This window comes from Bufo gargarizans, chromosome 6, assembly GCF_014858855.1.
Source record: "Bufo gargarizans isolate SCDJY-AF-19 chromosome 6, ASM1485885v1, whole genome shotgun sequence".
Lineage (NCBI taxonomy): Eukaryota > Metazoa > Chordata > Amphibia > Anura > Bufonidae > Bufo > Bufo gargarizans.
In genome coordinates, this window is record NC_058085.1 from 141,249,883 (window position 1) to 141,263,029 (window position 13,147).

General features: G+C 43.9%; 1 pseudogene; it reads right to left on the bottom strand.

Annotated features, from left to right (window-relative positions):
* Positions 1–243: 243 nt before the first annotated feature.
* LOC122942881 lies at positions 244–337 on the bottom strand (annotated as a pseudogene).
* Positions 338–13,147: the final 12,810 nt, after the last annotated feature.

Genomic DNA, 13,147 nt, shown 5'->3' on the forward strand with positions numbered 1-13,147 from the left:
TGTAAGAAAGAAAAGTGCTCGTGCAAAAGTGCCAACACTCTGTGGGCCAGGGACGATCCCAGTGAGTTCAGGCACCCCAGGGTCACCGCTCCTGGGGCACTATGCACTTTGGGCTTTCAACACAACCCAGCCTCATGGCTTCGATCCGTGGTTCTCTGTCCCACTCAACATCCATGGGTTGGGTAACCACTCCTCCCCATAGATGGATTACAGTGCAGCTGCACTGAAGGACAGGTACTACACAGTGGTTTTCTGCTCTACATCCCGGGAGTAAACTCTACCAGATGGATAAGAACAGATACTACACTTGATCTTAGCCAAAATGCAGAGAAGCGAACTTAGTAGAGTTGAGTTGATAAATATGCACTTACCTAGTTCTCAGAGATTTAGAAATTGCCTTAGTATTCATCCTCCGGACCAAGAAAGGAAGAGTTCCCAGGAACATAGAGAGAAGAACACAGCAACCACCAATGACACACACTAGCTGGAATGTTGTGAGGGATGGTCGGCAGCACTCCCCACCATAACATAAAGAATTCATCTCCTGGCATCTATAACAAGGAAACATAGGGAATAAAAAAAGTAGGTGCCCCCAGTAAATGTTTTTCTCTATGGTTTACATCAATAATCAATATACATATACAAGTCCAAGCACAATATATTTAGTATTTCCCTTTTGAAAAATGCCACTATAGTGCACAAATAAGGGTTCAGGAACAACTAGATTCCCTTTTAGGACTTCCCTTTCATGGATTTTATTAAAGGGGATGTTTGGTTTACACATTTTTTAAGTGGGCACAAAGAAGAGGTTAGTATAAAATAAATAAAAACTCTTACTCAACTTTTAAATGTCAAGCAGAGTAGGGGGTGCAGTGCGGCAGGCGCTGGAGCCACAGGACATTTAAAAGGTGAGTGAATCGTCTTTCACAAGTCCTTGATGACATTCGTGACAAGATGGTCAGTGTTTCATTCGTGAAGGCGGCCGTAAATATTTTGTGTTTGGTCCGTGTGTCCATTTATTGCCCTATGTGTGTCATCTGTATTCCACGTACACTGTTAGGCTGAAAATTAATTTCCAGATCATCTCCTCACAATGATTTTTGAAAACCATGGACCTACTATGGATGACATCTATGCTATGTCCATGGTTTTCATAAACTATGGCTACTTTCATATGAGTGTTTTTGCTGGATCCGGCAGGGATCAGCAAAAATGCTTTCATTAGGATAATACAACCACCTGCATCCGTTCTGAACGGATCCTGTTGAATTATCTCTAAAATGACCAAGACAGATCTGGCAATAAAACCATTGTAATTCAATAGGAGCCAGATCGGTTTTCTTTTGTGTCCGAAATAACAGGTCTGGCACCATTGACTTACATTGCGTTTCCGTCTTGATCAGTATCCCATGACGCACACAAAAATGCTTGCATCGGTTTTGTGTCTGACATGGGAATGCAACCAAATGGAATGGAATAACATTCTGGTGCACCCCGTTCCGTTCAGTTTTGCCCCCATTGACAAAAGGCACTGTGTAATACTTATTTCCTCTATGGTCCAACTGCTGGAAAATTATATACTTGCTACCAAGTTCTTGGTCACGTTATAGATGGTTTCTTCAAGAAGGACACAAAGACATTATGGTAAAAATGATATACTAACCTGCACATTGCTCCCATATTTTCCACAATAACACACTGCCCATTGTTGCCACAGAAGATGCCACCAATTTCACACTGGCTTTTGCAAATGCCACCATATTCTTTATATCCTGGTTTACAATATATTGGCCCAAGATTATGAGTTAATGTTGCGTCTAATGGGCTGAATATGCCATCAAATAACTCTTTGCTGTCTGTACTTGGCTTTGCAGTGCATTTACTCTTGGTAGGAGTAGGAAAAGTGCTATAGGAAGAGTGCTGTATAGTTGCCATCGGTTGTGACAAAGTAAATTTGTGTTTTTCTTGTGCCATTTGACCATTTAAGGGTGAAGTTACAATGCTGTCTTCATGGTCTGGGCCCATGGAATTATACCTCCCACTACCTTCTGCTTGTAAGAGAATGTCACCGTCACCATGGGACCACAGATGCGTCTGAAGGTCAGTATGTGTTTCTACAGGTTGAATAGTATCTGAGTATACATCTATTATGGGTATGTCCTCCAAGGGCACTAACATACTCCATAATTGTGGACTGTCTGGAGGAAGCTTACTGTCCTTTACTCTATTTCTTGTAGGAAGGACTACAACTGAAGTCTGTTTTGTACCTTCAGGAATATAATTGAAATATTTATTTGCAATAGTCTCTATGGAGGACTCGGTTTCTTTCAGGTGATATTCTGTAGAACTGGGTTCACTGGATGTCACCTTCCCTATATTCTCAGATTTTTTTTTTCTATGACTAGGTTGATCTAGAGCAACATGTTCTCTTAATCCATCCCATATGACTCGCTTCTGCATCTCCTCTTCATCTTTCTCTACTTGTTGAGTATTGTAATAGTTTTCTCCTCTAAGTTGATTATACACCAGAGGGGCTTCCTGACTTACCACATTCCCATCAATTATAGGTGGTATTGGCAGATATCTGACATCTCTCCAATTCCCTGGTAATTGACTTTTTAGAAATTTCTCATTGGTGGGCTTAACTTTCCAATACATGGACTGTCTTTTTCCTTTTTGTTCTTTCTTTCTCCAAGATTTGGTGAAAAGGTCAGTTCTTCTAGACCTGAGGTTCTTAAGTTTGACCTCCCTGTATCCCTCATCTTTCTCTTTTCCCAACATTAAATTTGGCTCTCTGAGCTTAGCAGGCCTTTGGAGCTTGTTGCGATTCTTTGACCGACTCTTTGTTTTGAAATATTTTTCAAGCAGCTTTTCATATTCTAACTCATGCTGTCTCTTACTCTGAGGGGTCTGAAGAAACTTGAGGTTTGTTTTTGGTGTAACTTGTGTTGTCACATCATCCATTCTCATTCCACTTGGCAGTATGGTTTGACCACTATGAGAACTTTTCTCAACTCTGTCCAAACCATTCCTTTTAGACTTGATTCTAGTTGATGGACGTAGATGCAGGCTTAGTACTTGAAGATCAAGGTCCTTTTTTGGGTTTTTCAGTGAATTTTTCATAAACTCTTTCAAAATGTTTCTCTCCTCCAGTATCTCCATGTAGTTGACTAACATATAAGGAAAATAGGAAAAGCATTAGTTCTTGGAAAGAGTCATCTTAATATCAGCATCTCTGACACAAAATTAGGCTGTAAGAACACAGAAAAGCTTTAAAGAAGTTGCACAGGATTAGAAAAACATGGCTGCTTGTGCCACAAACAGTGGCACATCTGCCTATGGGACAGGTTATGTGTGGTATTTCAACTTTTTCCCTTTCACATCAAAGGACCCTAGCTGCAATAATAGACTCCACCCATGGACAAGTATGGTGCTGTTTCTGGAAGAAGGCAGCCATGCTTTCCTAATCATGTACAAACCCTTGTTAAAAGGGTTGTCCAGGCTACAGATATTGATGAACTATATCAGATTGGCAGGGGTCTGACTCACGGCAGAAAGCACATAGTGACATGGCAGTTAAGACTTCTAATGCCTTGAGATTCTAAGGATCTGAGGCAGTCCCGGTAGTCAGACACCCACCGATAAGGAAGTTATAGCAGATCCCTGTGGTATATGATCACTTCCCATAGTGGAAAAACATTGAAATGGTCCACATGTACTAATGAAATTGCAAGTTTTAAAATGCATCAAACTTTGGTGCTATATGGTACAGTTCGCTGCATTTTTGGTGCAATTTATGCGCATCTAGTTTTAGAAACCTTAGAAACCTTCACTGTGCATAGCACCAAATTTATCATCCAGCCTGAGACACTGTGGTAAAACTGGCGGATCTTTAGACTGACTGTCTAAATTTCTGCCATCTATGGGATTAGTAAATCTGTCCCAATGTTTTTTATGAAGTCGATACTGGAAATTAGAACATCTAGTGCCTGGAGAATATTTTATTGTGGCCAGCAGGTGGCAGTGATCTTTCATTGCATATCTTAAGCTCATATGCTTAGCTTCCCTTTGTAGTTTTCTTCCTTTGTGCTGTCATCTATAAAATCATTTACTGGAGTGACTGAGGGTTTTATGCTCCTTATAAGAATTCTGAATATACACTACTTTATAATAGCACAGTCTCCACCTGAATGGGGCTGAGCTGCAATACCAGCCACAGCCTATGGAAAAGAGTGGCACTGTTTTGGAAAAATAACTTTTTCTCATACAACCGCTTTAAAATACAGTGACTACAAACCTTATACCATCATATACGTGCTTTATTACAATACTACTCTAATAGAAAATAAAGTCTTTGCTTTCTGACATCAGGTCACTTAGCTATCAGTTATTTGTTCTATATGATGGACATTATGTCCTGAATAAAAGGCAAGTAAGGGTCTCCTGAGCAGCCGCATCCTTTGCTGACAGGTCGCCCTTTATACTGTGCACACGGCAGAGAATACAGCTCTGTTGTAAATGACAACCATATACTGCTTCCTAGTCCCCCACTTTGACGGACTTACCTGCTCCAGCAATAAAGAACACATTTCCAAAGCAGCAAAACACAAAACTATGCAAAAACATCCTCCAAAGTAGTGCTCCTAATATGTCCTGTGCTGCTCTGTGTGTCCAGGATAAATCATCTCGCTTGAAGTCTATGAGGTCTTTATATGTGCATCATTATAACATTACTATGTACTTCATCCAACTCTCATCTCTAATTAAGATCCCTATTTTGAGCTGTGGGAAAGATCATTTGTGCCTCCCTATCTGTATTTCCCAGACTGAATAATATATAAAAACTTATAGGAATATTTAGCAAGACTGCCGTTTTACATGCTGCTTTTAAAGGGTTGTCCACGATTTCAATATTGATGACCTATCCTCGGGATAGGTCATCAATATCAAATCGGCGGGGGTCCCACACCCAGGTCCCTCCGCTGATCAGCTCTTTGAGGAAGTAGTGGTGTTCTGGTGAGCACCACGGGCTCCTTGCAGCTCACCAAGCACAGTGTCATCCATTAGATAGTGGCTGTGCTTAGTATTGCAGCTCAGCCCCATTTGCTTGAGGGCTGCCAGGTACTAATATTGTAATGTCAGGACCAGTGAAAGGTCCTCTTTAAGGCCTCTTGCACACGAACGTAAGGGCTCCATGCCCGTGCAGCAGGCCGCATACGGCGGTTCCACAATACACGGGTCACCAGCCATGTGCATTCCGCATCCCGGATGCAGACCCATTCACTTGAATAGGTCCGCAATTCCAGAGATACGGAACGGAAGCACGGAATGGAACCCCACGGAAGCACTATGGAGTGCTTATGTGGTGTTCCTTTCCGTGCTTCCGTTCCGCAAAAAGATAGCCCTTACGTTCGCGTGCAAGAGGCCTAACTCAGCTTTTTTCTAACCTAGGATGCGCTGACTGTGCGTCCTCTGGAGAAAGTCAAGCAGACACATTAAAAGACTTGGAGTCTATTCACACGTCCGCAAAATAGGTCCGCATCCGTTCCGCAATTTTGCGGAACAGGTGCGGACTCATTTACTTTCAAAGGGTCCGGAAAAGATGCGGACAGCACACAGTGTAGAAGGTCCCAGAGGTGGAACTGGTAAATGCAGCTTAACAGGGGGTTCAGACCTGAGCGTTCTGAAACGAGCGCTCTGTATGCACGATTGTACGGGCGTTTACAATCGCGCATACAGAGACAGGCGTGCACACATTGTCGCGCGTTCCCGAATATCTATGTGCGGGAACGCGCGACAAACGCCCAAAAAAAAGCTCAAGAACTTGTTTGAGCGTCGGGCGGAACGCGTAGGAACGCGCTGTAAAACGCTCAGGTCTGAACTTAGGGTCACTGTTTCTGAACAAAAGTCTAACCCTGTACACAATAATAAGGTTTGCAGGTAATCAGCCTCCCACTAATCAACGCTCACTGGAGCGCAGGAAAGATGTGATTTCCCCTCCTTGTGCCCAAATGTGCGCACGCTTTGGGCATGCGTTCCAACATACGGAGCGGGCAAGGTGTCCCTCAAGCACAGGGCAGATGAATAAGCCAGGCTAGAGCATAACTCCAGCACTCAAAAAGGCTGGAACACAACTGACCTCAGACTCACAACACCAGAATATAAAGAGTCATGAGGCCACAACCAGGACACACCTAGATCCACACCAGCCAGATAGTTAACCCCTCCAGAACCAGACAGGGAAGGGAACCAGGAATATAAGGGGCTTAGAACAAACATGCTGACAAAACGACACGTTGCCCCAGGCAACCAGCATGCAGCGAACGTGTTACGGCAAACAACACTGAGACCGTGACAAGGACTATGGGTGAGATTTATCAAAACGGGTGCAAAGTAGAACTGGCTTAGTTGCCCATAGCAACCAATCAGATTCCACCTTTCATTTTCCAAAGGAGCTCCATGAAATCAAATGTGGGATCTGATTGTGTCACGGCAGACAGGATACAAGATACACAGGATAAAAACAAACAAGTATTACAGGGAGCTTGCATACCTGCTTGCTCCACCACCCCATTCACACTACCAAGAGTCAGGGATGTTTCTTTTTTCTCTTTACGTAAACCTCTTTGTGATTCTTTCTCATCAACATGCGGTTTAACAAAAGGACAAGCAAAAATAAAATGACCACTTTTTCTACAGTAATAACATAGTTTATGCAACCTCCTAAAGTTCCTACTACCAGAACGGATAGATACCTGACCCAGCTGCATGGGTTCCTCCCCTACCCCAGAGTTACATGTCATATCACCCTACATGTCATATCACCCTGTGGAGCAGGTGAGACGAAACCACTCACAGAAGGGATCCCTTGCACGGAGGGAACCTTACACCTCTCTCTAAAACGTCTATCTAACCGTATAGCCAAAGACAGCATTCTCCAATGTATCCGGGTACTCATGAAAAGCAAGGGCATCTTTCAATCTCTCAGATAACCCCTGACAAAACTGACTACGTAACACGGGATCATTCCACTCTGACTCGGTAGCCCATCTCCTAAACTCAACGCAGTAAGCCTCTGCAGTATGTTCACCTTGTAATAAATTAAGCAATTTAGATTCCGCCATCGAGACCCGATCTGGCTCATCATAAATTAATCCAAAGGCTTTAAAAAATTCTTCCACCGACTGGAGAGCCAGAGAACCGGACGGCAGAGAAAAGGCCCATGATTGCGCATCCCCTTTAAGCAGGGATATGATTATCCCTACCCTCTGACTCTCATCACCAGACGAAGATGGACGCAGCCGAAAATACAACTTGCATGACTCTTTAAAGCGGATAAAGTAATCTACACCCCCTGCAAATCTATCAGGGAGAGCGACTTTAGGCTCCCCATAAATTTGACTGCACCTGATGCCAGAGCATTCTGATACCGTGTGACCGAATTACGCAGAACTGCAACCTCAAGGGATAATCCCTGCATGCGATCAACTAGCGCATCAATTGACTCCATCTCAAAACAGCTGAGAAATGGCAGTCAAAGTATTGGCGGGTTATAATGTCACGGCAGACAGGATACAAGATACACAGGATATAAACAAACAAGTGTCTAGGCAAGAAGCTGGGGATAGAGGTCACCTCCTGACAAATCCCTACCAGCTCTCCCTAGACTTCTATGCCGACATTCAGACCCTGAAGGTGGGGAAAAAAACGTGTCCTCGTGCCTAGGCTGAAGATTCCCTAAGATGGTGAAAGGGGGAAAGAGGCAGCCTGCTCCCTCAGGACCTGGAGGGGGCAGGCATCTCTCTAACAGCCTAGACAGACAACCACAAGAAAACAACTTCCTTCCTTCCTTCGTCAAACCAACAACCCCCCCAAGTGCACCTGAAGGGAGGGGGATATAGCTCAATTCCAAAACAAAAAGGCTACACACGTGCTGCTAACCTGGCAGACCTCCGCACATAGCCTGAGCAGGGCATGACAGATTGGTTGCTATGGGCAACTAAGCCAGGTTTCCTTTGCACCAGTTTTGATAAATCTCCCCCTATGAGTAGCACAGTACTTTCCTAACATTGCTGTCACTTTGTTCTGGCGATTGGCAGAGATCACAGGAATGGGACCCTCACTGACTGGGTACTGATGGTGTATCATAGAGATATGCCACCAGTGTCTATCCCTTTTAACGCCAAATTCCCTGCTCATTTATAGATAAAAGTTTCTGGATGTTCTCAGAACTGAAAGTGTGTGAGATAATGAGGTGATGTTTGAGGCAGGGTTTTTTCTGGACTTTCACTTGGTCATCCCATTGAAAACACATGGTCTTTAAGGCCACCTGACTATGTGAATGTCGACCTAATAAGATACAGGTTTACCCACAATATGTTTCCGTATTCCAAGCAAACCTGTATGATATGGCAGGTGGTATCTTATGCTGAATACTGTATCTGCTGTGATTATTTCTGTAAAGAATGAAGGCTACATAAAAAAATAAAAATAAAAAGTGCATTGATGCAGTCTCTGTTATTATTCACTCTGATGGAATGGAATCCTTTATTTGTCCAAAAGACGTAGCCAAATTACACTCGTAATCACTCAGAGCAAGGGATTTTTCTGGAGATCCAGTGATGTACCGGGCTCTCTGTGGAAAAGCTATGTGGGGGCTTCCACCTAGCAGTGAGCCTAATGATGTCACGGCACTAATGGGCGGGCTTTAGCACTGCCCTAGCCTGTAAACCAGCTAGGGATTCGCTAAAGTCCGCCCATTAGTGCTGGTGACGTCACCGGAAATAGAATGTAAACAAAAAAGACCTTGTCCTGCGTGATACTGAAATGCTGTGATGCTCCACTCAGAGGGGGCTGCCTGTGTGAAAACTGTGATATGTCCGGGTTCAGCTCTGAATCTGGACAACCACTTTAAATACCAGATAGGTCGTCAGTATTTGAATGGTGGGGGTCTTACACCTGGGACTCCCCCGCCAATCAGCTTTTTGAAAAGGCACTGGCGCTTGAAGTGCAGCAGCCTTCCCACAGGTCACTATGCCATACCTCCCAACTTTTGAAAAAAAGGAAGAGGGACATTACGTGCGATGTGCGCAAAGTGGCAAATTTTTTCAGCACTAGGCCACACCGCTAACTCCACCCAAATCATAACTAAACACCTAATCCCACCCAGTATCCAAAATGCCCCCACATAGGAATTATTCCTCCTTTATGCCACCACACAGTAGTTATGCCAGCATGTTGTCCCCTTCACAGAAGTTATGTCCAGATATATGCCCCCTTCACAGTAGTTATAGCCAGATATGTGCCCCCTCACAGTAGTTATGGCCAGATATGTGCCCCCTCACAGTAGTTATTAGGGATGAGCGAATCGACTTCGGATGAAACATCCGAAGTCGATTTGCATAAAACTCGTTTCAATACTGTATGGAGCGAGCGCTCTGTACAGTATTAGAATGTATTGGCTCCGATGAGCCAAAGTTATTACTTCGCAAAGTCTTGCGAGACTTCGTATAATAACTAGTGTTGATCACGAATATTCGAATTGCGAATTTTAATTGCGAATATCGGCACTTCGAGAATTCGCGAATATTTCGAATTTCGCAAAATATATTCGTAATTGCGAATATTTGATTTTTGTGAAAATACCAGTTCATGCGAATTTTTATGCGAAAATTTGTATGCGAATTTTATGCGAGTTTTCGCAATCAAGAAAATAATGCCTGGAGATCATGAATTCGCGAATTCTCGAATATATGGCGAATATTCGCCCAAATATTCGCGAAATATCGCGAATTCGAATATTGCCCCTGCCGCTCATCACTAATAATAACTTCAGAAATTGATTTATATTGTAAAAAAGCATTTCCTGAACTCGGGTTCGGTTCCTAGTGGTACTTTGGAACCGAACCCGAGTTCAGAATGTTTTTTTACAGTATAAATCAATTTCTGAAGTTATGTCACATACCGGGACCGCGGGACAGCCACGTAAATCCGGGACTGTCCCGCCGGATCCGGGACGGTTGGGAGGTATGCTATGCGCAGCTCCTTACATTGTACATTCACTTCAATGGGGCTGAGCTGCACCTAGGCCACGTGACACATAAATGTGCCATCACTGGCCTAGGAAAAGCTGCGAGAAGACCGTGGCTCTACTGCAGACGCAGATTTTTTTTCAAACAGCTGACCAGTGGGGGTCCCGGGTAAAGGACCACGACTGAGGATACATCATCAGTTCATAAATCTCAGAAAACCCCTTATAAAACATTCCTTCTCCCTTCTCAGGGATCCAGTCCATTTCAGAAAATTGTAATATCGGGGAAAATTGTTGGTTTTTATGCCACAAAAATATTTTACGCACTGCATTTTTTTTATCACTAATTTGCAGTTTTCTGTGATTTTATTCCGCTCTTCACATTTTTTTAAAGTAGGTGGGTGTGGTTAACTATGTTAATTAGGTGAATGGCAGATTCATCAGCTGCCATTTTTTTATGTTGCAAAGAGGTGTAAGGGGAGCAGTGTTCCCTGTAAGTCTACTTTCACACTCGCGTTTTGGCTTTCTGTTTGTGAAATCCATTCAGTGCTCTCACAAGCGGTCCAAAACGGATCAGTCTGCATTCTAATGCATTCTGATTGGAAAAGGATCCGCTCAGAGTGCATCAGTTGGCATCAGTTCAGTCTCCATTCTGCTTCGGAGATGGACACCAAAACGCTGTGTTGTAGAAATATTAATAGTAGAAGTCCGCTCGCATCAGACTTTGTGTAAGGAAAGGTAAAAATCTCAACCGCAGTCAGAGTCAGACAAAGGTGTTTTCATGTTCAGTTCTGCTGAGCAACTGCCCAGCTCCCGCCCAGTCTGTTCACTTTTATTGTTTACTCACAAAGGGTGTAACAATAGAAAAGGGTCCGGACCGTCACTCGACCACTTACTTCATGTAACAAGGATATAGGAAGCGATGACACAGGAAGATGAGAAACCACCATCATTTAGCTAACAAACACATATATCCTATAACCACTGGAGTTAACTTTATCCAGCCTTGCTCAGTGATCAATGCCAGATAAAGTTACTATGCTCATCATGCATGTTTATTTACAGGACAGGACATACACAGGAAGCTATCCACTCCAATGGTTTACCCTGACACTGAGAGACATGATGACAATACACAATATATTAGAAACACATCCTAATAAAATGGTGCATGGTGCAGGGATTGTCATATGCTCCCCAGTGTCCCTCGACGAATATCGATCTTCTTCTTTGAAAAAAAACTGTCTTGTCTACGAAAAGTCCTGAATCCATAAAACAAAACAGATGATGGAAAACAGAAAGTCAATCTTGACACGTAGCTCAAAAACAAATCTTGACTCAGAGATTCTTTTCTTCGGGAGCTGACTCAGGAGGTGGTGTTTCGTGCTGGTCGCCGACTGGTTTGGAATCCTCTGCATCCGGTCCACGGTTTGTTCTTCAGGGCATCTTGTGTGTTCAGGCTTCGGTAACTCAGTCGAATAGACATCAGGTACATCTTACTCCGGCGTATAGAAGGAATGGAAACAAAAAACATAAGTACATGTCCTATTTCCTTTCGCCCGGATCCAATGGGAAACCAGTGAGCCCCAAGACCTCCCAAAGCTTTAAAAAGGATTCCAACCCTCACTAGTCATAGTTCCGCCTCTGCCCTGCTCCTGTCAGTATGGGCCTGACCCTTGTCAATGGTGTCTGCTAGCCAGGCATAACTGTCATCTAATCCACAGAAACCCTCCTCTGGACGCTCTACTGATGTTTCTCTCTGATCTCTCTCACTGCCTCAACGGTTTCTTTGAACATCTCATCCACTATGGACGAGAAATTGTTCATAAGTCCAACTCCCCATCCCGTCCAGCCAGAAAACAAATCCCTTCCAGCTCTCCCTGCCCTTCTTACCTCCTTCCACACCATCAGTTTATCCCAATCAGCTGCAACGTAAGATACAGGGACAAGCTTCACCAGGACACATAAACCTCTGGCATTAGGGGGAATCACCTTATAAGCGGCTAACCCGCATAGGAAATAGTATGGACCCGTCAACTCCGCACAAGAGCTTCTGGTGGTCACGGTCTTCCAGTAATAACTGAATAGACTGAGGGATCGCTCCCTGAGTCTGAACATCACACCCTTCTTTCCAGCAGATATAATCTGGTCTATGGGTTATTAAAGAGATCGGGGGTTTCATTAGTAAGGTTGACTGTTATACCTTCCTCACAACTGGAGGATCCCACAAAATTATGACCTTTACCACATCTTGATACCAGCGACAGCATCCAAAAAAAGGGGGTTGGGTGGGATTATAGGATAAAATATAATAAGTCAGAATCTACAGATCTAGATTTAAAGTTACTGTCCATCAGTTTGTTAGGATTGTATTCAGGGCCGTCTTTAATATTGATTGGACCCTGGGCAAAAATGTACTTGGGCCCCCTGGATCCCGCCTTCCCACACCCTAAACATGCAATCACGGCCTCCACCACAACACAAAACACACAAAACAAAATCCACACACTTGGTAGAGTACAGGGAATGACTGTAAATACTTCCAGAAGACTCCAGCAGCTCAGGATCAGTGCTCTAGGCAGTTGGGCTCAGGGCTGGAAGTGGGCACCACTCTGCAGGAAGGATACCGGGGCATGGCTCACCCTAGCGTTACAGTGCACCCCAGCACCCCACAGTATGTAGTATAGCACCCTATAGTATACAGCACCCCACAGTATGCAGTATAGCACCCTATAGTATACAGCACCCCACAGTATGCAGTATAGCACCCTATAGTATACAGCACCCCACAGTATCCATTATAGCACCCTATAGTATACAGCACCCCACAGTATGCATTATAGCACCCTATAGTATACAGCACCCCACAGTATGCAGTACAGCACCCCACAGTATGCAGTATAGCACCCTATAGTATACAGCACCCCACAGTATGAAGTATAGCACCCTATAGTATACAGCACCCCACAGTATGCAGTATAGCACCCTATAGCATACAGCACCCCACAGTATGCAATATAGCACCCTATAGCATACAGAACCCCACAGTATGCAGTATAGCACCCTATAGTATAAAGCAACCCACAGCATGCAGTATATAGTACAGCACCCCACACT